The sequence below is a fragment of the Oryzias melastigma genome, linkage group LG17, assembly GCF_002922805.2.
Source record: "Oryzias melastigma strain HK-1 linkage group LG17, ASM292280v2, whole genome shotgun sequence".
NCBI classification, from domain to species: Eukaryota; Metazoa; Chordata; class Actinopteri; order Beloniformes; family Adrianichthyidae; genus Oryzias; species Oryzias melastigma.
Window position 1 is genome coordinate 20318465 of NC_050528.1, and position 24096 is coordinate 20342560.

The 24096-nt window shown below is 35.5% G+C and overlaps 1 protein-coding gene and 1 long non-coding RNA gene across 4 annotated transcripts in view; one reads left to right on the forward strand and one right to left on the reverse strand.

Moving 5' to 3' along the window:
* brinp2 (bone morphogenetic protein/retinoic acid inducible neural-specific 2) overlaps positions 1 to 24096 on the reverse strand; it is a 241809-nt gene that overhangs the window by 104989 nt on the left and 112724 nt on the right. The window lies entirely within an intron of this gene.
* On the forward strand, positions 194 to 23780 carry LOC112147401. Its single transcript, XR_002919447.2, has 3 exons — positions 194 to 251; positions 20801 to 21097; positions 23065 to 23780. It is a non-coding gene; the product is annotated as an uncharacterized LOC112147401 (long non-coding RNA).

Sequence of the window (24096 nt, forward strand, 5' to 3'; positions counted from 1 at the left end):
TATATATTAATAATTAAAGTGTGAAAAAAATAAAACTATAAAAAAATAAACTAGACAAATAATGTAGCAAATACTAATACTACAATTAAACTAAACATAAAATTATACATTATGGCTTTTTAATAAAAAATTATACAAAAAAGGTAAATCCTAAACTGTAACATATTGCATTTTCCCCACTATTTTGTCCGGAGCCCTTTATACATGGATTAATAGTGTTTTACTGTGTGATCTCGAGGCCATTTTGAGAGGTACACTGCACTGCGTCAAAATCTTTGGTTTGCTGTAACTGTGAAAATGCAAACGTGGCTAACGTGTAGCTGTGTTGGTCTGTGTTTTTTTTTTTAGTTAGGAGTTAGCATAGTCACAGTACCGCTAGTGAGTTTCTGGTGTTGTGAATATGCTATCCTAGCTAGCGTAAGGTGGTGTCGTACAGTTTTTTTATTTATGTGTGTGTGTTACTAACAAATTATTTTTTATTTTAGTCACGGTAATGTTTGTTTTAGCAATATCCTTCAGCTTTTTTTAAGTATAACAAAGTTGGAATCACTAGGGTTGTGAATATGCTAACATGGCTAACGTGTAGCAGTGTCAAACTGGGTTTTTTGTTCTGTTACGAACAAAGTATGGAGACAGCATAGTCACAGTAATGTTTATTTTAGTGGTATCAGACTGTTTTTGCCAACAAGGTTTGAAATGTATAGGTGTTGTCAACATGGAAAAACGGCTAACATGGTGCTGTGTAAGTCTCTTATTTTAAAGTGTTGCTAACACGTTGGGAGTTAGCATGGTTACAGTAACATTTGTTTCAGAGATTTAAGTGTTTTTTACATGTTGCAAACAAAGATTGAAATTTATAAGTTTGTGAATATGGTAAAGCAGGTAACGTGTGGCTATGTTAGTCAGTTTTTTCAATGTGTTGTCATCAAGCTCGGCGTTAGCATGGTTACAGTAGCATTTGTTTTTGCGAAATAAGACTGTTTTTTGAAATGTTGGAAACAAGGTTTAAAATTTACAGGTGTTGTGAACATGGAAAAACGGCTAGCGTGTAGCTATATAATTGTTTTTTGTTTTTTTTTACGTGTTGCTAACAAGTTGGGAGTTAGCGCGGATTCAGTAATGTTTGTTTCAGCAGAATCAGTCTGTTTGTTTCTTGCATGCTGCAAACAAAATTGTGAATTGTATTGTGTAAAATGTATTGTGAATATGCTAACGTGGCTAACTTTTTAGAGTTACTGTAAATGCAGTAAAGTCCAACTGACTGACAGACTTATCTATGAACCTTGTCTCACATAATGAGCTTTAGATTATAGTTCGACGCGCATTGAATTGCAGAAAATACATTGATGTTGGTTTAATTCACTTTAAGACTTCCAGACAAAAATATATCACACAGAAAAGTGAAAGTAGCACAACAATTAATAGCTAGTGCTGCATCTTTACCCCCTCCATAAGAGGTGACTGATGTTTTCCAGCCATTTGCAATTTGATCTGGATTTAATAATGCCTCCACATAAATATACTTTTTAAAAATGTTAATTAAGCAACACAGACTGTTTGTAGCATCGCCCACTGCCTTGACATAACATTTTGTCAACTATGTCCAGTATTACTCATCAAAACAATTTCTCCTCATCTAGGAGTCTGTAGAAACAGTCAGCGTTGTACAAATGTGTTATATCCTCTGCAAAAGCAGAGAATAGTAATGAACAGAAAACTTACAAAATCAGAGAAGTGCAAGTTTGCTGCACTGAACACTGTTCTGCACTCTGAGACTGTGTTCACCACAAGCTCGTTTGTTAAGACTTTGACTCATGATGAGAAGTTTGCGGTGTTGCAAGTGAACGGAGCTGAAACTTTATAATGAGCAGCTTCACCTGAATCAGGTACGGTCTCGTACATTAATAAGAAGTGACCCACTTATGATTTGTGGCTATTTCAGGAGTTGATGGTTAGCAGAGCGCGCAACCTTCAGGTTTCTCCAGGAAAATTGTGCTTCACTGCTCACACCCAATCCTCTATGGAAATGAGCCCTCATGCACGAGAAGAGCAGAGCTATTTCCAGCCTTCTCATCGAAAGCATTTTATTATCTTTCTTTTAATCCTTAGTGTTCGCAACAGAAGAGAGGAAACTTCTTGCTTTTATATGCTTAAATGTTCATTTAAAGAATTAATGAAGAGTGCCAAAAGTATTAATATCCCTGTACTCTCATTTGCTTGATTTGTGTAAACGCTCTCATTTCATGATACCTGCCATGATCAGACCAAAACGCAAAGAAATCAATAAGTCAATCAGACGTGTAGGTTTCTCACAGTGTTAGTTAAGCTTTTCAGTCAACAAAAATGGAAACATTTTGACCACTAATTTCTCTGCAGAGAGTATTAGAAAGTTTCAGTTAAAAGATTTTTTTTCGGTTTCATGCAGACACTTGTGAGCTCTTCTGATGTGATATTTAGAGGCAATACTTGACCTTTTAACCATTGTGTGCATTTAAATTCAGTAAAATATGATCTATCCAAACAATTTTTAGAATATTAAAATACACGCATGGAGGACCCTTTAACTCTTACACTATAAAGACTACTAAAAGTTTTATGGAAAGTTTGAAAGTCCTTGATAGCCTTTGGTACAAGGATGTCACATGAATTCTTAGTGAAACTTGAAACAAAGACGTAGCTGGTGCCTCGAATACCTGCCTGATAAAACAACTTAGAGAGTCAAAGTTTCATGAGTAAATAATATGGACATAATAAAATCCCTGCATCACTTGATAGAAGCCCTAAAACATGCTAAGATATTTAATATCAGATGCTTACTTTATTTTCAATTGGAATGTATTGGTCAAAAAGTTTGCAGTTTTGGAATTTTAAAAATGATAAATAAATTTGTTAAAACAAATGTCCTCAATCTGTTAAAGAGGTGTCCTAAACCAACCTTCTATCTATCGTGACTCATTTAGTTTTAAAAAAGTGTTTGTGTGTGTTTGCTACCACAACCAATTTATGAAGTATCAAATATGTCGCTTTCGATAATCCTCAAAAACCACCTCTTCCAAGTGGAAAAACTTTTTTCAATGAATATTATTTTTTTTCAAAATTGTCGCTTTTCCGTTATGCTAATTTATTATTGCAAATCCAATTTGCGCACTTTCATAGTCAATGGAAACACAGCTAATGTCTCATTTGTCAGAGCATTTGACAATAGTTCCAAGTCTCTTTGGGACTAGAGCGTTTATTAACAGCTTTTCTGTTAGTTTTTATTGTTAGAATTCATGATTTTATTCATTCAAGTCCCACTTTTGTTGTACTTGGCTTCAACCACAGCTTTACAAGTGAGAGAGAAAGAAAAAAAGTCTGATTAATGCTGATGAATGGCTTATCAACACACTCGCTGCCAGCTTGAACACACCTCTCACCTGTCAGACGCGCTTCAAAAGATGAAAAGGCCTTATGGTGGATGTGTTTGAAAGCTAATTCCCAATTAATCTTTAAGAAGAGTTTGACGGACTTGACAGCAGCATATCAATAGTGAAGAAACTCCCAAGCCTGCTTGTGATTCTCAATGAGGTCCAGATTCTCACAGATGCTCAGCTGTTTCCAGTGCAGGATTCAAATCAGTTCTCTTGCTCTGAAATGAAAATGTGGGGTCTAAAAACGATGACTGACACGGCCATTGCTTTCTTATCCACCAGTCAGTAGTTTGGAGTCATAGTATTTATAAGGTAGATTCCACACAGCATTTGTCACGCTGTCTGGTCAAACACGGATCAAATTTGATTAACCCTTCGACACAAATGAAACTGTTTTGAAAGAAGTGGAATGTTTTATTAGCCTGGGAGTTAAAGCCAGAACTCTATTCTCTTGTCCCAGGGTTTGAGTTCATTAAAACTCCCCGCTGCCTTGAGAGGGTCCTCTGGAAATAGACCCCGCACCCCACACGGGGCGCAGAAGCCAGCACATAATTTTTAATGATGTCTTGGTCGCTCCCGCCCGAGTCATATTACATCTACAGCACCGGATTGAACTGGAAGCTCACTGCAAAGGCATCCCGAACTGTGATTGCATTGTGACAGCTAATGCAAGCTGCGATGTGACGAGAGGGATAAAAACCATCTGTAGGCAAATTTAGATTTCACAGCAGCAGATTGGTGACAGTTTGTATAGAACGTCAAGATTTTTTTACTCTTCGAATATTTTTAAGGTATGCAGCAGATCAGGTTTGGAGATCGTATTATGGAGTCAATCTATTTAACATGTGAAAATACAGATTTTTTTGGTGTGACCTGAATCTGCTGCATATCATCTGCAGAATTTAAACTCCGAGATCTGGGTTGGGAGTCTGTCAGCTGTTTTCAAACTTTCTTCCTGTGTTAGCTGCTTTTTCTTTGTCTCTGACTCTAAATAGAAGAAATGTCAGTAACACTATTAATTTATACTATTATAAATAATAAAAATGAGCAACATTTTGAAAAATAATAAGTCTAAAAATGTAGGTAAAACATATTTTTGTGGCTTGCTGCGTAACAAAGACCTATGATTAAATATCTGTTCTAACCATAGAGCTTTATAATTTGGAAACATGATACAATTTGGAACCTTTAACGCATTCTACAATTTTTGCCCACATTTTTTATTTTTTTTGTAAAGATTTTTATGCTTATTTTATGTTCAATTTTTGAATTGAAATTCCCTGATACAAAAAAACCCAGATAATTAAGACAATAACTGTATTTTCTGCTCCATAGGCATTATAAGGCACACTATCAGTGAATGGTCTTTTTCTGAACTTATGTCATATATGAGGTACACAAAACCAACACATCTCATTCCTAAGTCCTTACATTGTCACGCATGGTTAAGGATCTCCACGTCAAAAATTGACATTTTGAGTGTCCCCCGAGTCTGGTACCGGGATGCAGACCGCACTGGTACCCTAACCTAAACCCAATACTGGACGTGCAGGGTACCGGACCGGGACCGGAACCGGTACAGTGCAGTACTGGAACCGCACATCCAATACTACCTTTGTTTGCTACAGGACGCGGTATCGGTTTGTGGACCAGGTCAGGGTACCCGTACTGAGGACCGATCTACATCGGGTACCGAGTCCAACAAAACGCCCGCCCCTCCAATGTAACTGGAGTAGCCAGCACGTCAAAAAATGGCGAGTTGGGGACACTCAAAATGTCAAAAAGTCAAAAAGTGACCTTAACCGAGCATCAACACATGACAGCATGGGATTGAGAATGTGTTGATCAAACTATATCACTGTTTTAGCGACACAATCTTTTGTTTCTTGCAAACAACGTTTTGAACATGCCATTGTGAAAATGAAATGGGTAGCATTGTACAGCGTGTAGCATTTTACAAACTAGGTTGTACAGTTTTTAATTTGTTACTGTCAACTAGTGTGACTTGACTCTCTTGCAGTTTAGCTTTTTTATACTGTTTATAACCTTTGCACTCCATGTGTGACTGACTTTTTTTAAATTGTAATAATTCCAAAATCATTATTATATTGTTTTATTGTACTGAACATTGTTGTTTTGTAACGTGTGCGGCTGAACTCTACGCCAGGTCATCCTTCCAAAAGAGATCTTCATTTCAATGGGGTTTTAACCCAAGTAAATATAGGTTAATAAAAAATAAAAAATAACAGTTTGTGAATTAAAAAACAAACTTGCTTGGAATCCAGGGAAAAACAGACTGACATTTTGAGAGAGCAGTAAACACTAACAGATTTAATCCACAAATAAGGCGTTCCAGATTACATTTGCACGGTCACGTTTTGAAAAAAATAAGGCTTTTCAGTTTCCCTTGTAGTAAAAAATATGCAAATTATAATAAAGGTTAAAATGTAAAAACATAAAAAACATTTCAGTGTAAATTACTTAAAAGAAGGAATAAATAAATAAATGAATGATGGGTTTTAGATTATTTTAATGGACTGATAAATATATATTATATATTAATTTACAGTTATTTCATGAAAAGTATCAGAAGGTGCAAAAAGAAGACGCTCAAATGTTAGACATTTTTGGCTGTCAAATTGTAAACAAATTGTTTTAATGACTGTGTCTATTTAAAAAAATATATTGATGTGTTTTAAAAACTAACACTGAGCTACAGGTAGGTAATTATTTTTCTCCCTGTTGATTGTCCTTTTTTAACATGTACCTTTCGGCCCTGAAATTAATTAGCAGAGCTACCTGCGTATTATTTATCAGACTTCCCTCTTGATTTGACGCCTTTGGCTACATCTGTATCACCTATATGAAAGGCCAGCAGTGACTAAGCATACGGAGACAGAAGACGGGACAAAGAGCCTAATTATGATGATTCATGACGAGGGATGAAAATGTGTTGAGGTAGATGTCTGTAGGGTGGGTTAATGGTGGCTTTTACATTTCCACAATAAATGAACAAAATGTCCGTTCATTGCGAAGGCAAGAGTATCATATATAAAATACCCCAATGTGATCAATGGTAACTTCTATTTTTAACCCTTAGTAGTCTGAGGCCGTCTTGATGGTTTTTTTTTTTTCTAATTTACAATTTTCTTTATTTTTTTATGTTCAAAATGTTTTTTGTGGCAATGGTTGATGTCCATCGAGTTTTAACTAGTGTTTATGTTCTTTAAATTACTCAAAAACTTTTAAACCTTTTATGCAATTAACAGAATTCCTACACAGAGAAAAGCATCTGTGTGCTGATATGCAACACTTTAAAGTGGTAAAGTGCTTAAGCAATCAACGTAAACCAGTTGCTGTTGGCATAACACTGATTTTCTTCTTATCATAATTTATTTAAATAATTGTGTGTCAACGTCAGTTAGCTACAATAGTTGTTATTTTGTGTCACCGGTGATCACTTTGGTATTAAAGAATTAAACAAACTTTAAAGAAGTTACTACAATTTTTAAGATCCAAAATAATTTTTATGTTATTATTATTTTTATATGATTTATTGATTTTTTTAAATAATATGTTTTAGATTATTATTATTTTAGCACATTCTTTTGTTAAAATCACAAAAGGGATATTCTAGGAATGATGCTTTTACCGTTTTGAGTCATCTATTTCCTAGTCATTTAAAGCTCGTAATTTCAGCTAATTTCTCACTTTGTGAACGTATATGTTTGCATGTGCGGATATATGTAAGAGACAGTTCACATCCTCTTTCATTGATTAAAAAAAAAAGATAGTTGGAGGTTTCTATTGCGTTTTCAAAGACAGTCAAACACTTAAGCGTGAGATAACCCGTTTCTGAATAAAAATGAACCAATTTTCAATAAGAAGACTTCAATTTGATTGCTTCCAAGGCTGAATAATTGTTCTGAAAGACACTGAAATTAAATATCTCTGGTGTCTTTGACATGAAAAGTGCCCTGCCAGTGTTAATTTGTAGAGAAGCGCTCTGGCTGTCTCGGTGTGGTATTCCTGCCACTCTGCAGTAATACATTTCTGAAAAGGCACAGCTATATAGGCACTTGCATTATTCATAACTCTTTCTATGTGGAGGAGATTACTTATTGATGCGCATAGGTATCCCTGAATCACAGTGTGAAAGTTTCTAAACTTTTTGTAAAAGAATAACTCGGTTACAGGATAGTTTTTTTTTTTTTTTCAATATTCTATTTTTTTGTGATTTTTATTTATATTTAGGTTTTAGGTTAATGCTAATTACTGGCAATTACCATATTTTCCGAACTATAGGGGGCACCACTTTATAAAGTCAATGTATCAACCGCTTTCTAAATTATGTTGGTTATAGACTTTAAGGCCCTCCCTAACTTTTGTATTTGCTTGTAACATGCTACACGTAAAACAAAAATAGCCACGTTAGCATATTCACACTACCTGTAACTCCCAATCATGTTGGTAACACATTAAAAAAAGATAAACACTGCTAAACATTAGCCACGTTAGTATCTTTTCAAAAACACCAAGCAAAAATTAAGGTGCTCTTGTTTATGAGGCAAACTGTAATTTTTTTGAAAAAAATGAAGGGTTTTAAAAGCGCCTTTAAGTGCAAAAATACACTATGTGTTACATGTAATTATCACCAAATGCTAGATGGCAGTAAAGGTAATTTTGTTTTAGCTGGATCTGATGTAGCATAGTAGCACATAAAGACATTTTCTGCCTTTTAGAAGAGTTAATAAAAAGCTTAAATGTCTAAAATATCAGTGACATCGTTCTTAATTCCTTCAATTTATAAATTGTAGAACTTTTTTATTTAAAAATGTATTAAAATTGAATTTTAAATTTTACTTTTCTTTCCTACAGCTACTGTTTGGCATTCTATACAGCAGCTTAGCGCAATAGTTATTTGTGTTATTTCAATAATTGGGCACCCAAATATAAAATGGTGCATTCAAGTAACGTCTGAAATGCAACAGCCGCTGGTTGTCCCAATCCCCTATTGAGTTAACAAGCTTAAAAGCAGCAAAGAAAAAAGATGTAATCTTTTTTTGTTTTGCAAGAGAAACAATCAAACGGGATCGAGTATTACAGTCGCAGACATAGATAATCTTCCTTTTTGCCTCTTTCAACATCCACCCCTGCCAACTCCCACCTGGCACTTGGCAAACTGAGGATGAACCTCAAAATTATCATTCTAAATGGCTCTTTTAGACAGAGAGAGCATGCAAAGAGGAAGCATGCAAATGGGGGTTATTCCGCCTCTTACAGTCATGCCCTGGAGTCATTTCTCAGGAGAAAATCAGTAGAATGCAGAAGAATAAGTTTGCTTGTAGCTTTTATTCCAGCTGGGATGAAATAATTGAAACGGTACGTGTTTATACAAAGATCTGGTGGCACTTATTATCACAGTTTGCTGTTGATCATGTCCTGATGTGCTTCACTTTTGCCATCGGATTCACATACTGCGTGTGCACATATGGTGTGTGTGCACACATCTGGGCCCAAAGAGCAATTACAATCCAATTCCAGTGCACTAGTATGGGGTGAAGATTGTCTGTGGCCTCGGGGCCACCAAGGGCCCGGGAATATGACAGTTATTAGAACTCGATGTTGACAGCGCTGAAAAAACTAAGCCTTTTTGATAGAAAGCTCTTAAATTACCTCCAACTCAACACAGTTCAACCTGTGATGTATTGTTCAAAGTACCAAAAGTGAGCTAACATGATCACTGACTATACTTAAATAAGGAGAAAAAATGAAATTCAATAAATGTTGACTTCACATTCCTGCTCTCTTTACAAAAGAATGAGCATCCGCTTGTAGAACAAACTGTTTTTGTTCTACGTAACGTATGTGAGAGTGAGTGATAAAGAGCAAAGCAAAAATAATGCTTGCCAATATTTTTTTCTTTTTTCTATACATGCAATTATAAAAGATTCTTTTTTAAACAAAATATTCTAAAAAAAATGGTTTTCTGCATTTAAAATGTGATATTTTAAACATGTTAAACATATTTTCCGCACTATAAAGTGCACTTGAAATTCGTAATCATTTAAAAAAAAATGTGATTTAAACTCCTGAGCGCCTTAAAGTATATATGGATTATTCTGGTTATGTTATATGGAGAAGAAATTAACTAATCTGATTTGGATGTGAATAATTCTTGATTTGTAACTTGTCTCCAAGTTTGTGTGTAACTTCAGATTTGTGTGTACATAATTCTTGATTTGTAACTCATACAATACATTTTATGCGCAACTTTAAGTATTTTCAAGTGTGTTTTCACCTGTACAAAATAAAACTTGACATTTCCCTCTTTCCTTAACAGATATACCCCAATAATTACTAATATAAAAAGTTTAAATATGCGAAAGTTATAGGTGTTGTGAATAAGCTAGCATTGTTAACGCTGCTAGCATAGCTAACCTGGCTAATGTGTAGACGTCTCAAACTGTTTTTTTTTTTTTTACATGTTACTAACAAGCCTGGAAGTTAGTGTAGTCATTGTAACATTTGTTTTTATCAGTATCAGTCTGCTTTTTTTTTTTTTGTTTTGTTGTGTTTACTTTTAGCAAACAAGTTTGGGAGTTGTAGGTATCGCGAATACGCTAACACAGCTAGCAATTTCAGAGTAGCTAACATGGCTGACGTGTAGTGGTGTTAAATTGTTTTTTTTACAAGTTACTAACAAGGCTGGGAGTTAGCGTAGTCAGTTATGTTTGATTGAGCTGTATCAGTTTTTTTTTTTACATGTTGCACACAAGGTTAAGAGTTATAGGTACTGTGAATATGCTAGCACGGCTAACGCTTGTAAAATGACTAATGCATATAATGTGGCTAACTTATAGCGTGTCACATACAAATTCTAGAATCACTGTGAACACATTGAATAAAATGTCTGACTCTATTATCACACTTAAAGCAACTATTAGTTTGGTGCACCTTAAATATTAAATTATTTAGAAAATAAAGCATTTAGGGACAGTGTGTCTTATCCTGCAAAAAATATGATAGGTGTCCCACATTAATTACAGAAATGAAAGTAATTTGGGGATTTTTTTAACCCTAATTAATATGACAAGTTACGTTTTCCAATTTAAAATAAAAAGTAAAACATTTTTTGGCTTGTCATCAAATTTAAACTAAAATATAAAACATTTAAAACTGACATGTGTATTCTTAAACTGCCTGTAGTAAAATACGCCAAATTTGTCACTGGGTCATACTTTTTGAACATTTATCATAAATGGAGGAAAGTCACACATCTATACATATTCTTCAAAAAATATAATTTTTATTGAACCGCATTTAGCATTTTAGTGTTTTGTGTTACTATTTAGATGTGACAGTGGAATCGCAGCCTATAATTTACTTATTGCAATCACCCTTTTTTTTCATTTGAAAATTGCACACCAAAATGTCAATTCAAAAAACATATTGGTAAATTGACAGACCAAATTGCAAATTGAGTCGTAAATTGCTTTATAAATGTAACTTTCATCCGGTATACAGAGCTGCTAATTGCATGGCACATTTTAAAATTGTATAATTGAAGTGCATATTTAACTATCAATTGAAAAAGGAATGAAGACAGTAAGTAAAGGAAACAATAAAACAACTTCTGTATGTCTAAATTAAAATACGCTTTTTGTACCTGAGATCAGTGACATTTAAAGGTTCAGATAATAACACAAGCGGATGTCAAAACCAGTCTGTATGCAGCTATAGTTCTGTTGCACTTTAAGCCAAAGGATGAACCTTTCATTCTTGTTGAAGCCTTGAAAAAAGTCTGTTATTACAGTTTTGAATGTTCACATAACTCTTCCAGTTCCTGGTGTATTAAACATTAGGCTTAGTGCCAAACGACACAATGTGGTAGAACTAACAGTTTCTTCACACAACCTGGTCACCGTCTGTTCTTATCCATATGGACAAGTCGTTATCCATGCACTCACTGAATGATCAAAAACAAGCAAACACATATGTATACTCCTCTAAATCCACCCCCTCTAAGGAAGAGAAGCTTTCATTTTTAATTCCCGTTCTCCTCATCCCCCCATACCATACTAAATTTCTCTGTCCCACATATCTCTATCTAGTTTGCCCAGACATTTCAGTTGCCGGAGCTGACTCTGTTCTTTCACTTTTCGCTGCTATGAATGTAAAACATTTGGCTGCTTCTATCTGCACTAGAGAGCTTGTTCCACCTAGAGATTTGTTTGTGGAGTGGAAGATAACCCTGAACAGAGTAGACACAGCAACTGAATTATGTTGTTTAGCAAAACTTCAAGCAATTCAAAGACAAGTTCTTCCTATGGAGAAAAGTTATTCCTTGTGTTGTAGGATATAGCATATTACTGCAAAACATTCAGAATGAACACAAATTACATTGCAAAAATGAAACAAAAGAAGGGTTTGAGTTCACAATCACTCATTTTCCATTTTCAAAGGAAATTTAGAGAAACAAAACCTTCAATTTGCAGCACAACTGTGATTGAACGAAGTTGGATCTAAAGGACTATGATAAAGACATGAAAATTTGGAGTCTGAATCCACTTCTATTGCTGAAAGACCTACTCCAGTAGAAATTGTGTTTTGGTGTTTTTAACATGTTTTGTGGCATTTCTTCTAATAGTGGAGGACATGTGTAAATATAGCGCTGTGGTTTAGTGAACATATTTAGAGACTAGACAATGTGCATTGGTAAAGTTTTGGTTAACCACAGCTTGCAGAAATATCTGTTTGCTTGGTGGTTAAACAGAGGATATTTTCCCTTAGAATCCAAACAATCCATCCTGAATCTAGTTTATGAAAAGTGTTCAGAAACGCTGCACTGAAAGGTTCACTGGTAGGTCGTGGCCTTTCTCTGACCTTAATCAGAGGCTGATGGCAACTGAAGGTTTCAATAAAACTTTCACGATGCTTTACTTGTGTCAAGTAGATTTTGCTGAACATTGTAAATAAAAATGGCCGGTCTATATATAGCGCTTACCACCTTGTTCCAAGAACCAAAGTGCTTTACTCTCTTTGTTCGTTCACACATCAGGCCATGGGCAGCAGAGTAGGAATGGAACCTGCAATCAGAGTTTGACCACTCTGTTGTTGTGGAGTACTAATCCAAATTTTGTGCTAGCATTCTCAATGTTTGATGTTTTATAGATTGTTAGATATAAAATGTTTCATCATAGCATGTCAATTTGTTTAAAAGTTTACTCCAATTAACTGCTTAGAAAAGCATTTTAATGGGAAACTTAAACACATCTGATCCTATTGAGTTTCTAGCATTGGTCAATAAAGAAAGTATATAAACATAACTATATACACACTATGCATCCACAAGGGTCGGTTGAGTCATAGTGGGTCTAGCGGTTTGGGTCACAAAGGGCATCCAAGGTAAAACCAAAGACAAATCAAGCTTACAAATGTCAACAGAGCTTCCATACAAGATTAGCTGCAGTCCAGTCTAACGATCCCCCCACTGTTGTTGATTACCTTGCTATGTGTGGAAATTGAAGCATTGCTGATTGAAAAGGGAATGGAGCATGGCAAGTGTGTATGCAGAGAGACAAAATGAAACTACAGGAGTGTAGGATTTACCAACATGATGGAAAAAGAAGGTTGGTTACCAAACGTGTTCATGACACCAGGTATAACAGGAGCAAGGCTCATTGATTGGGAGCAGCTTCGAGGTAGTTTATTGTAATGTGAATGAAAAGAAGAGTAGAGAAGGAGTGATCCTGAAGGAGGATTATGCCAAGAAGGTTCTGGAAGTGAAGAGCGTCAGATTGATAAATCCGAATCTGGAAGTTGAGAGTGTGATGTTGAATGTTATCAGTTTTGAGCTAAGAAAGTTGTTGAAAGAAAAGGATAAGGCGATCCAGGGCATCTCTAAAGGGGGGAAATGGTGATTGGGGAAAACTTTAATGGACATGTGGGTGAAGGAAACATATTTGATGAAGAACAGGAAGAAGGAAGCACAGATGGCGTTGGACTTTACTAAAACATTGGGAATGGAAGTGGTGAACACATTTTTCTTGAAAAGATAGGAGCATGGGGTGACTTGAGTGGAGGAAGGAGAACACAAGATGGTTACACCTTATGCAGATGTTGTAATCTGAAAGATACTGTTGACTTTAAAGTGGTGGCTGGAGAGACGGCATAAGAAGGTAGTGAGTAGGTTGACTCAAATCTGGTACCTTTTAGGGAGAAGCTGAAACCGGTTTTGGGAACTCAAGAGGTTGTAATCTTTAGTGAAAATCAGAGTTCAAGTTGAGGAACATCCAGACAGGTGGGGGTTTGCTGAATTCAACCAGGGATGAATACGTCACAGGGATGGCTTTCATTGGATGATTTGGGGATAAAGCTAGAGAAACCAGATTGTGATTGTAGAAACATTCAGAGATTTTATTGTTAAAAACAAGTTGAGGTTGGAAGAGACTTACAGGACCACCAAAAAAAGAGATTTGTGAATACTATGAAAGCTACTTAATCAGCTATATTTTAAAGTAATTCAAGGGTATTTCATTACATGTAAAAGGCAACTGCAAAACTGCACTGAATCGTTTGCTATATATTACACAAACTTGCAATCTACTACAAAAATATTGGACTTTCCATTTATTGCCCATCTGTTGATCCACACATACATTTTTTATGAACTTCTGACATTGTTTAAATTACAGTTGTCTAGTTTTTATTGCATAATATGAGGCTAGTTCTCCGGGGCTCAGTAGGTTAAATAAAATTGGGTTTTATTAAAGAAGCTCTCAAATTGATGTTGTTTAGGCAGACATAGGCTTGGGGCTTAACTGTTTATGGGTTGAAAAATCAGGAAACACACATTTTCTATATAATTTCTATGAGATGGTTGAAAATTTGTTTGGGAAAATCATGAGTTAAAAAAGAGACAAAAACCTAACAATCACGTCATATCTAACACTAGGACAAATTAGAAAAGAGAAAGAAAAAGGAAAAGAGGTTTTTGAGTGTAAATAACGTTAATTAGAAAATTCAGGCACTTTTTGATGCTATTAGCTCTCTTGTCTTACACCTTTATTTAAAAAATATGCCGTAAGAGGCTTCATACAAAGATCGTCAAACCATTTGCTTTTGTGGTAAGTGTTTGAAAGTGAGTGGAAGGTGTCAAGTGTAGAGTATTTTATTCACAAAACCTAATCTTTTGATGATGAAAGAAGATGAAAATGCTACCTAGATTTCCATCCCATCAGTGTTGTATCTAACTTAATCAGCTTTGATGGAAAGCTCTTTTTGATGTCTTATTGTTTCAGTGAGGAAAATATATTTCTCCTTACGTCTCTGTCTGCATGAAGATCAAACACACACTCAAACACACATATCTAAAATTGTGTGTGAAAGTTAATTGGTATCCAAGGGATTTGGTAAGGTGAGTGTGCAGCTCAGTCTTGCAAATAATGAAGATATTTAGCACATTTAACATTTTACTCTTTAAAATATCATTTCTGTAACGATCAAAATGTAACTTTTTAAAATTTCAGATTAATTGAAAAGTAAACATGGATTAAAATATCAAGCTTGGATTAATATGATCTTATATAAATTAGATTCTTCTTTTTAGTTTGTTTGGCGTGTGACTGTTTGTTTTGCTCCTATGGTAATGGCTCCTTCTGGCTGTGAGGCTTTTAATCAAATATGGCAACCCGGGATTTAGGCACCGCATATAGAGAAAAAACAAAACAAATCAATATATATATATCTTAAACCAACAACTTTTAAGTGTTTGGAATTTAAAATATGTAAAAATTATTACAATAAAATGTCTTTCTACACTATAAAATGTGAAATGTTGGATCAATTACCAAAAGCTCTGCAAAATATTTTTTTATCAAATTAAAATTTTGAGTTCAGTTAAGCATTAACTAAAAATTTTAATTTGATGAAAAATAACAATTTAAATGTAATAAATTAGAGTTTTGTTAAATGATCCAACATTTCACTTTTTTAATGTATATCTAAAAATATAATACATAGTTCACCTTAAATACTATTTTGGATATTATGCACAAGAGTACTTGATAAAAAGCAGACATATAGGTAGATGTACTTTTTTTCTCTATAAATGTATAAATGTAAACATTACGTGTTTTTTTTTAGGGGGGGGGGTTGTTTATTTATAGCAGTTTTTTGCTTTCGTTTTTATGGATATAAACTCATCAAATAAATAGTAGTTAAAACATTTTTGCAAAAAAAATGTAATTTGTTGCAACAATGTTATTGTTGTTGATGTATTATACTAAAATAAAAGCACAGATACAATAAACCCATGTTAGATATAAATTATTACATTAATAAGAATGTAAAGGAAAAAAACAGAAAGATGGTTGAAAATCTTTTTGACAATTTAAGCACTCTTAAGTAAATGTTTTTGCAGTTAAGTGTACATTACAAACACATGTTATATTAGACTCAATAAATCTAATAATGATCAATTCAAGTCAAGTGGAGATTGATCTGTTAATAAAAACGGAATGTGAAGAACCAAATTTATGTAATTCCACCCCTTCTGAGTACATATTTCACATAGTTGCATTAATCTGGTCTTTAACTCATCATGTGTAGATTATGTTCAAGTAATAAAATCGAGTGTTTATTGATTGTACTCAGATAATATTCATACAGAATTTAAGTAAAGATTCATGTAAATCATTTATGATGTTCAATATTCTTCATTCAGTCTTTGTGTTTTCCAGAGGATCAGCCCAGGCAGACATTTGATACATGAGACTGCGTTTTCAATACAAAATATTTTCATGCGTTATTTCAGACGCTGAGAACATTTTTTACACCGTGGAATTCCACCGTCTCCGCTCAGAGGCCTTGTGGGTTCAATTCCACGGTCAGATCATACCAGAGAGAGTCAAAGTGGGATCCGATGCCTCCCTGCTTGGCACTCAGCATCAAAGGTTGGACTGGGGGGGTTAAAACCACCAAATGGTTCCTGAGCACAGCTGTGACTGCTCAAATAGGGGAGGGGTCCAATACAGAGAGGACATTTTACACGCTCAAGGTGTGGGACAGCTACTGGCACTCTAACTCAGGTGCACTGCATGGAAAATGAACTCAAATCAACTCTCACAGAGAAAGTTTAGCATTGATAAAACAAAAAACTGAAAAATGAAACAAAGAATTAATTGTAAAACGGGAAACTAGCAAAACACTTAAAAACAAACTTTAATTTATATTTTTAGCCAAAAGTTTTCGTGAATGTTTCCACTGCTTATTTAGTTTGTACAATTTAGTAGACAACATTGGCACAATTAAAACAACAGTTTTCCTTAATAAAACCAGAGCAACAACAGATATTTTGTTTTATTATTTGTTTATTTGTTTTGTTTTATTACAAAACAAGTTTCTCTTTCTGTTTTATTAGTCGTTATATGTACATGTGATGCAAATACCTGGATAAATTTCTCTGTCAAACGTCATGCATCATTATTTATAGCTTTAAATCCCATATGAATACAAATTATAAAGATTTTAGCATTTTTGGTAGAAGAATCAGACTATCGTATTGCCAAAAAGTATCTTTATGTATTATGATACACACCCTTAGTTGTTCTGAGTTAGGGTAGAGGTGCTACTGAATGTCTAACTTTCATTGTTTTTCCTCACTGTTATGCGTTTGTCTTTCAACACAATACGGTTTCTGGATGAACAAGTCAAAGGAATATTAGGTTGTAGAATAAAAATGACTTTATAGAAGTTATTTTCTTGTTATTTTTGTAATGGTACCTTGATTTATTGTGCCTTATAGGACATGTTTGGCATTTAGGTCTTATTAATAGATTGTAAATTCCTTTTACTGAAATAATTTTATTGGGTTTAGTTTCATGTCAGATTTCTCTGCATATGTTTTAATCTTGTTGGTGTTTCAACTTTGTAAAAGTTCAGGTCAACCTCTTCACTTCATCTTTTCACTAAGGTAGAAAAAAGTTAACAACTTGATAAAAAAAAAAAAAAACCCTCAGACGTTCAGTTTGTGTATGTTTCTTTGCGGCAGGTTCAGTGTGCACCGACGTTTTGGCCATTCTATTTGTGCGATTCACCAAACAAAGTCCCACAGACGCTCCCGCTGTGATCAACGGGCAAGCGGGCCCCGCTGTGCAGGCTGTTGCTTCCTGACTGTTTCCATCACAAAGCCGCAGGCCTGCTTCTGCCCTGCTGCTCCGTCCACGCCAGGACTTTTTTCAGCCTCTGATGTTGCTGACCACAGAGAAAATCCCACCGTCTAAGCTGTGAAAGCAACCCATGGCTGGCCGTACACGCACCTGCTCCGGTTCCCCTCTCAGGATCCAGTTTAGTTCAAGTTCAAAAAACAAGATATGAGAATTATGCAAAAGCACTGTCTGTTTTTATGAGAACTACTTGATGGATGATCCTTTTGTTATTTCAGGCAGATGAAAGTCAAAGACCTTGAATGTGCCTCATCCTGAATGTATTAAATCTACTACATACTGCTAGAGTGAGACTAGATGTTCAGTTTTAGAGCTCAAACTCTACTGTTTAGTCTGACTGCCAGAGGCAAAGTTAAAAAAAAAAACAAGCCTTGATTCATTCATTTGTGGACCCATTTCATCACTCCCAATTAATAAATCATGACCGTGTCAATGAAATGCCACAGACTGCTATGAATAAATAGTAGTGTGTGGCAGAGCTGACCCTGTCTGCTGCAGGTTTTGTTCATGCTCACTGCTCTTCTGACCACCAAGGTAATTCAGCTTCCCCTCTTTCAATCACTATTGAAGTCGTTCACTGTCACAGTGACAGAGTACCATACTTTCTAACTTGCTTTGGGGTCTTTTTCTTGATCGTGGACATGATCAAATCTGCTTGGCTACAGACCGTTTCTGTCTCCAGCTCGGTTTCTGAGACCACTCTTCTTTAAAAAGCTCCTTTGCTGTTACAGTCTAACTGTTTGAAACCATGAGGTCTTCTAATCCTAAAATGTGTGCTTAAGTATCTAAATCATTGGGTCGACTCCAAAATATTCAGAAGGTTCTTGAGCTGTATTTTCTGATTGGCTTACAACAATCCAGTTTTTTCTCTTTTGGTGCAGTTTTAACCCCCTACAGATCTCCTGGAGTTTCCTCTCCTCTGCTCTACTATGTATGCTAATTATGCTGTCAAAACTATTGTAAAACAATTCTATTGTTTCAAAGTCAAAAATTTGTGTCTAAAGCTACGTTCAAGCTTCTTACATCCAACAAAAAGTCAATGTAAATGGACGTGTTGGGCTTCCGTGTTCAAAACTCCTGCGTTCTTGTGCAACTTTCTACGACTGTTTCTGGCATGTACAAACGTGGACGTGCCAACCGTTAGTAAATTTATCTTGCAGGAGAAATTAATAATTTTGGAATTCTATGACACCAAGTCTTACATGTATCAGAATAAGACATATGGAAATACAAAGCTTGGAGCAAGAATTGCGAGATTTGCACCGTTTTGATATTTTGCGGCAAATCTCCTCCAACTCTAGGTGGCGGACATGCGCTTTTCCAGGGTGAACAAAATATGCTAAATGTGCTTTTATCGTGTTCCTAAACATGTGTCACATGCGCGATTGTCAGGAGCCAGCGCTCTGTCTCCCCCTCTGGTCACCAGCGGGAGCCATACATATCAATGTTTGGCATTAATGCTAGTTACTGTTAATAATGCTGGATTACATTGCATTATATTGGCGAAAATAAACTCAGACAATTGGAGCCATAACCTTAACAATGTTTAAGGTAGAAAAGTTTCAAAGACCTTGCCTTAAAAAACAGGCTTTATATTTTTTTTTTATGGAAAGAATAATTAATTTGCTTTCTGAACCCTCCCCCAACTTCAATAAAAACAGACGTAAGTTGTTTTTTTTAGTCAGCTTGTACATTTATCCCAACACCTGATATTAGGACTGCATATTATTCATAACAAATAGGGTCATCTTTTCAAGTTTGAGAGCGGAAACTCTTTAATCCCCCACAGTCTCATTAGAAAGCCGAGCTGCACCCAGGACTCCACCGTGGAAGCAGCTGAGTTAGCTTTTGAAGCTCCTTTGCTCTTTGGACACGTTTAAAAGATGCTTCGTCTGAACAACTGGCTACACAGCAGGCAGAAAGCATTTACAATCAAGTGGGAGGAGTCTTTACTGTGTGCCTGGACCAAATATGAGTTGTTCGTTTTTTGTTTTCCTTTTTGTCTCTTGAATTAAACAGCACTTCAGTTTTATCCTAAATGCAAGCTTGTGAGCACAATGCCGTCTCTGCATTATTTCACAGCAAGGAGGCTCTAGTTCAAGTCTTAGCTATGAACTTTCAGGAGTTTATTATTTTACAACTGTAATGTTTGGTATGAATATTCGGACAGTCTTAAAATAATATATGTGGAAAAGTGGTTCAAATTGGAGCTCAGATAAAATTAATTATTCACTTGTATTTTCACCAAAATATTACCTAACTATATAGAACTATTTATATCATATATATATACATGGTGTTGCTGGAGCCAGGGTACACCCCAGACATGTCACTAGTGTGTCGCAGGGCCACAGTCATACACCCATGCATTCATGTCTAGGGACAATATAGAGTAAACTAGTATGAAGTATGCGTTTGGATGGTCTGAGCAAGCCAGGGTCCTTGGAGAAAACCCAAATGTATGGGCAGAATATGTAAAGGTCCCAACTGGGACTTGAACCAGGGCCTTCTTGCTGTAAGCTAAGAGTGATAACCACTGCACCACCATGCAACCCCTTGCAGAAAAATTAAAATAAGAGTTAACCATTGCACACTTGACGTAACATATGAGCAGAGCTTTTTGTTCATGCTTTAGCCAGTAAACTGTCAGAAATGATACAGATGCTGTAACGCACTCACACAACTATCCGTTTGGAGAGCTAAATGAAGAGGTAGGGAGAAGCTGCAGGGGTAGCGGAAGAATTTGGATTTGCCCTAAGCTTCGCGAGGTTTGTACTGCTTTAACACTGGTAACTTCCAACTGTAGGGGGCAGACATGCCCTAGTCTCAGATAGGAACAGTCCAGCACATGCTTCAAACAGATGTATTGAGGTGTGGGGTATAAGTGCACACCAGTCACAGTGTTATTTCGATGATCAAACAGCTAAATTCAAAATGATTGGATCAATTTGTGGCAGGGCTGCTGCATCTTAGACCTTCATTTTTATACTTCTAGAAACAACTTGGAGATAAATCAGACACATCTGCCATCAAGAAGCAACAAAAAGTTATCCTGTAAAGATCACAGGATAAAATCCAATTTAAACCAGAAACTGGAATCAAATGTTAGTTTTCTGTCTTGAAGTGAAAGTTCGCTATTTCTCCATGTTTTGGCTATTACAGAAAACCCCTGTGGCCCATGAGTCATCCCTCACGAACCCCTCCTGACAAGGGCAAGTCACTGCTGACCGGGAGTACCCTTTCATACTCTTTTCCTTTGACATGTTCTCGCCCAGTCTCAGCTTGTAAAATTAGAGCTGTACGTCGCTGTCACAAATGGGCAACCTGCTGACAACTGCTGCACGCGGCGCCGGATCGGGACCTCCGCGGGAGAGAAGACAGCCGACCAGCCAGGGAAAGAGTGCAGGCGCCTCTCCCGGCGACGCCTCCCCCAGTTTGTTTAAAGCTCCACGAGCCGATGTAGGTAATGCAGTGATGAGATTAAAGGATTTAGCAGATTATGGTTAGCCAAGAAAAACATGGCAGCCGTGCATTCAGATCTTCATTACCCCTAATTTTAAAAGGTAATGAGAGGAGACAATTTCGCTAGTTAATGCAAAGAAAAGCCAGCAATTGTTCTTACTGCTAATCAGATATAAGCAGTGGTGAGGTCACAGGAGAGCTGGACTGAATAAGGACGTGTTCGTCCCAACTAAGTGTTCATGTTCTGACTCATAGCATTTTCCTGTGATTGCTTTAAAAGCAACATTATTCTTCCAAGCCAATTTTAGTCTATTCATCTTTACTATCACTGATTAGATTTTGTTTTATGTGACTCCAACAAATTCACTAAAATGTATGTATTACTTCATATTATTACTCACAGAAAATGTTTTGAAGGAGATTTGACAATTTAATTATGATAAAAAAGAGGATTGTCATGAATTAGATAAAAAAACAGGGTTCTTTTAAGATTATTTTTATGCACATGAAGAGAGTAATGCATACATAAGACTGAATCACAACTCCATGTTTGATGTTGTTTTAATATTTTATGAAGTGTTATTAAGCAACTGGAAATTTAATTAAAACAAAATTAAGCATGTCTTTGAAAAAAACTATGGGTGGAACACTTAGGAGTTATCTGAAATGCTGGTTAAATAATTTTATGGGAACTATATTATTATTGATATGTTATTATTGATAATGCTTATTGCAATTACTGACATATATATAATTTGATAAGGTTAGTATCAGGTCTTGTATTTAGATAAATGACAATATAGAAACCACAAATCAGTGTTAAATTATGCAGATTATAAGGGGAGGGATAAATAACTATTACTTCTTCCCTTTCAGCTTCAAGCATTAAATGTTTAGTTTATATAAAAAAAAAAATCTTGTCTTGCAAGAAATACAAGGAATCTGAAAAACTTGTACTGTTCAGTACCTGGTATTTATCTCTGAGTCACACTGGTTGAATTTTTTGGCTATAAATGTCCCGGATCGATTTTAGTTCAGAAAATCGGATCGTTCAAAATGAACAAATATCTTCTATGGATTGTATCGTCAACCACAAATCATGATATGACTCAAATCACTGGTTAAATAAATTGTTTCACCACTAATCACTTCATATTATTTTTACCAAGAAATGTGTTGAAGAATATTTGACATTTTAATTATGAAAAGGAACCTCATAACAGAAAATGGCTTCTTTTAAGATTATTTTTTAGGCACACAAAGAGAGTAATGCAGAAAAAAGACTGAGTCACAACTTGATGTCTGATGTTGTTTTAATATCTTATGAACTGTTGTAAAGCAACAGGAAGTCTAATTAAAACTGCCTTTGAAAATGCATCAACTAATTTATTATTGATACAAATGTGCAGCTATTATGTGACGTCAATCCCTTTTTTAAAATGAGATTGGTTTTAATACTTTTAAAACTAGCTTCCTTGTCTGTAACAAAACAATAAAATGCCCAAAAATCAATTTCACTTATTATTATTATTATTAAAAACTTTTTTTAACTTCGACTTTCTAGTGTTTGCTCCTTAAATTGATACTTAGCATAATGGAGCCTCTTTCTGAAATTGAGCAGAAAGAAAAAGAAGATTGTGCTGCATTAAACCTACACGATCGTATGTGGAAGGATGACCTGTGAGGATTCTCGGGCAGCAGCGCTGTGATACAATTGTTAATGCTTTAGGATAATGCCAACTTGTTTACTCACTCTGCAGCGGATACAAACAAAAGAGGCATTTGGGGAAAAAAGAAGGAAAACGAGAAAGTCTCAAAGTCAAAGATAAAGGGAATCAGTGAAAATGTCCTGCAGCTGAAAGTGGAGTCATATCTCCCACTTATGTCACATAACCTTCACCTGTCATTTCACACAACACTTTCCCTTCATCTATAAGTGATGCTGTCATTTCTATTTGATGCAGCTCGAGCAGTGGGGAATTGAAAAGGAAGCCAAGAGAGCGGAGTGGGAAGAAGGGCAAAGGAGGAAGACGAGGGAAACGGCGAGCTTTTGTCTTTTTAGAAAGAGAGAAACGTGTCACGTTTGAGAGCGAGCAGACTCCACAAAGACAAATCGCCTCACAAAAAGGCTTTGTGTCATTTCTAAATAAAGCTTTCCATTTGAGGTATCTAACGTCTTGCTGTTCGTGTGTCCCACAGCAATCAACAAAATTGTAGTAGTGGAGTTTAAGGATTTGCAAAGCTGCTACTAATACTTCTGCTCTGATTATTTTTTAGATAAATAAATAAAAAAAAAACTTAATGGCAAGAAAGATGTAGACTCCAAAAATACTATCCAAATAAAAATCATTTAAATTAAGAAAACCAGAAGAAAACTATGGTGCCCGAAAGCAGGGGGCCCCAACAACCGAGATATATGGAAGATATAATTAATTATACATGTTTTTTTTCCGTTTTTTTCTGAGTCTTGACGATCTTTTATTTTGAAAATCTTGTGGTTTTGAAGAGAACAGGATTCTCTCGGTTACGTTTCAGTCACTTGAGCTCTAAAAGTAGTCCAGCGGTTGCAACACGAGAAGAGCAGTATGTGAAACGTTTCTTTAGAAATGGATAAGCGATGAGTGCAGGGACAGAAGAACAGGCTACAGCTTAAAGAAAAAACAAACAAACCAAAAAAAAATGTAATCAAATATGGATTTATCGCAACAGATGATTCCCACACAGATTCCGTGTTCATAATATTTATAACATTAATTGCCAGAGGCTGTTACCAGAGTCTGATATTGCGCTGGTGTTATTTTCTGGTGTTATTTTTTATATTATTAGACCTGCTTTGCATTAATACTGTTACTTTGTCCATTTTTATTGCAAAAAAAAAAAACAAAGCCAAAGTTAAAAAAAGAGAAATTAAAATCTAAGAATAAGAACCTGTAATAAATGCTGAGGAAATAGACATTAACTTACCAATGATTGTAATGACAAGAGGTAATATTAAC